Source organism: Octodon degus, unplaced genomic scaffold (genome assembly GCF_000260255.1).
Source record: "Octodon degus isolate 3935 unplaced genomic scaffold, OctDeg1.0 scaffold00099, whole genome shotgun sequence".
Classification (NCBI taxonomy): domain Eukaryota; kingdom Metazoa; phylum Chordata; class Mammalia; order Rodentia; family Octodontidae; genus Octodon; species Octodon degus.
In genome coordinates, this window is record NW_004524675.1 from 5,060,195 (window position 1) to 5,063,367 (window position 3,173).

At 36.1% G+C, this 3,173-nt stretch overlaps 1 protein-coding gene and 1 pseudogene across 4 annotated transcripts in view; one reads left to right on the forward strand and one right to left on the reverse strand.

Moving 5' to 3' along the window:
- LOC105743112 overlaps positions 1-2,016 on the reverse strand; it is a 16,925-nt pseudogene extending 14,909 nt beyond the window's left edge.
- The window catches only part of Caap1 (caspase activity and apoptosis inhibitor 1), a 160,266-nt gene that overhangs the window by 34,613 nt on the left and 122,480 nt on the right, over positions 1-3,173 (forward strand). The window lies entirely within an intron of this gene.

Consider the following 3,173-nt stretch of genomic DNA (forward strand, 5'->3'; position numbering starts at 1 on the left):
TTTTTTTTTTTAATATTTTTTAAGGAAGGATCTACCTGGTGTCAGGGTCTCACTAGTAGATCAGACTTGTAGTGATCTGCCATTTACAGCCTCCCAAGAGCTGGCATTACAGGCACACACCACCACATCCAGTCTCAATTGCTGTCTCAGTGTGCCCTGGGGTGTGGCTGGCATGGCTGGCCTGGGGAACCCCCAGGCCCCGCACCTGCTTGCAGGTGCTTTAATCCACTGAGCTATCTGGCGGGCCTCCTGTCCTTCTCAACGCAGTAACTCTTTCCTTTTGAATAAATTCATTCCCTTTTACTAGTATCTATTGTACCCTTCAGATTCCATTTTTCTCTTTCAGGTGTTCACACTAAGGAGACATTACGATGTTTGCACATGCGGGTCTGATTTATTTCACCTAAAAGTATGTTCTCTAGTTGCATCCATTTACTGACAGAAGACTTAAGTTTATCCTGTTTTATACTGAATAATACTCAATTATATAAAAACATCATGTCTTCCTTATCCATTCGTCAGTTGACAGATATCTGGGTTGTTTCCAGGATTTAGCTATAATAAATTGTGCTGCTATAAACATAGGTGCACATATATTGTTGTGGCAAGATTAAAAAAAATTACAAATACACAAAATGTAACAGAACATCTTGGGTAAAACTCAACTCTTCACACTTTCACACATGTACACCTTACTGCTCATCATATTGAGTGGGTGAATGGGAAGATTGCTTCTTGAATTCCTTGAGCACAGCTGCTGAGATGCACAGCTGGCTGAAAAGTATGGTATGGAGTGCCAGGGAGATAGCTCAGCAACATCATCACCTGCCTATGTGAGGTCCTGAGTTTGATCTCTGGTACAAAAAAAAAAGTATGATATGGATGCCTGTGACTGAGTATGAGGACCTCAAGATATAAAATAAGACCAGTTGCTAGGAAAACATGAAAAGGTCTTCAGTTTACTTTATGATTTCTACCTGGTTTTAATACCAAAAATAGTATCAGTAGTACCAAGGAAAACTGAATGGGAGATTATTGACCCTCTCACTTATCAGTATAGATCTGTAGATGTAAAAATTATCAATATTAGTATTTACAATCCAGCAACATATCACATTAGTATTCTTCTGTTGTCCAAGGATTTACTCCAGGAATTTATAAGGAAAGTTAACTACAAAATCTGTTAATGCACTTCTTATCAATAAAGGGAAAAAGTCACGTGATCATATAAACAGATGCTAAAAAGTTTTCTGGTAATTTTCAGCTATCTTTTGTTGTGCATGAGGTACACGTTGTGATATTTTCATACACATTATGAAATGACTAGTACAATCAAATCACTCATCACCTTGAGTAATAAAAGTACTTAAATTTTGATTGTCAAGAAGAAAAGTTGTAGATGCTCTGACCACACAAAGACACCTTTTTATGGTATACAGTATGATATTATCCTTGTACTGTGCATTAGATCTTTATACTTACTCATCTTGCACAACTGCAGCTTTGTACCCTTTGGTTTACTCACCACCACTGTTTTACAGTGATAATTTATTTTTAAGATTATGCATATAGTTGAGATCATGAACTACTTGTCTTTCTGTATTTGGCTTATTTCACAGTATAATTTCCTCCACATTCACACAAGTTGTCCTTGCATGCTCTCACTTTTAAAAGTTGAGTAATCCATGTTTTTTCATCCACCAGTGGACACATAGGTTGTTTTCATATCTTGGCTTTTGGGACGAAGGCTGTACTGAGAATGGAAGTGCAGATATCTTCATGAAGTGCTGATTTCATTTTCTTTGTGTGTATGCCCTGCAGTGGGATTGCTGGGTCATTTGATAGTTTTATTTTTCATTTTTGAGGACTCTCCATATTGTTTTCCATTTTGGCTATACTAAACATTCTTATCAACACTATACAAGGGCTCCTTTTTCTTATCTTTCTCTTCATATCAAAACAGTTCTCTTTTACTTTTTGATAAAAACCACTCTAACAGGTGAGGTAATACGTCATCTCGGTTTGATTTGCATTTCCCAGGTAACTAGTTGATGTGAGCCTCTTTTCATAGATCTTTGTATGTCTTCTTTGGTAAAATGTCTTTGGGTCCTTTGCCCATTTTCTAATTGAGTTGACTTTTGTTACTGAGTGATATGAATTCCTTACATATTTTAGATACTATATTAACTCCATATCGGATACATGGTTTGTAAATATTTTAACTCAGGTTGGCTTTTCATTTTGTTGTTTCCTTTGTTCTGTAGAAACCTTTAGTTTGAAAGTCTTGTTAACTTTTGAGCAGTGGTTTCTGGCTAATTTGAAGGTTACAAAAGATACAATAGAAAACCACTTAGAAATGATAAGCATATGTCTAAAACTTCACTAAGATCTACACAGTAAATTAAAATGTAGAACTAGATAGAAAGCCTCTGATGGCCATTAATTTTCAACAGTTTCTGAAAGGTTCTCACAAATACAGTTAGACTAAGATTATGAATTACAAAAGAAGAAATGAAAATATTTTTCAAGCTTATGAGATTGTAAATGTAGAATACCGAGAGATTATGGTTTAAAAAAGTAATAGAATTTGATAGATAGATTGTATACAAGATGTATGTGAAAAATCCTTTAGTAGAAACACTTAGAAAGGAAAAATATTCTAATTTAATAGCAGTAGTACTTTTAAGATGCAGTCTCAACTGTATTGCCCATGTGATCTTGAACCCTAGGCTCAAGGGATGTTTCTTGCTCAGTCTCCCAAGTACCTTGGGGATGTGTATGCACTGCCATGCTTGCAAAATACCCTATTCATAATAGATTTAAAAACTGTGACAGGGTATGATGGTGCATGCCTTTAGTCCTAGCTATTTGGGAGGTTGAAGCAGGAGAATCTCAGATTCAGAGCCAGCTGGGCAACTTAATGAGACCTTGTTTCTAAATGAAAAGGGCTGAGGATAGCTTGCAGATACAATGACTGCCTACCTAGCATGCACAAAGCATGTTTTCAGTGTTCAGTGGTACAACAACAGAAGTCTTATGTTTTCAGATGCATTTAATAGGAAACATAGAAAACATGAAACTACTAACAGGCAAAAATAGCAACTCCCTAAACTACTATAAAGAGTATAGTACTTTAAAAGCCTGTGGTTTGTGTGGAGGGGTATGGTTCTTAA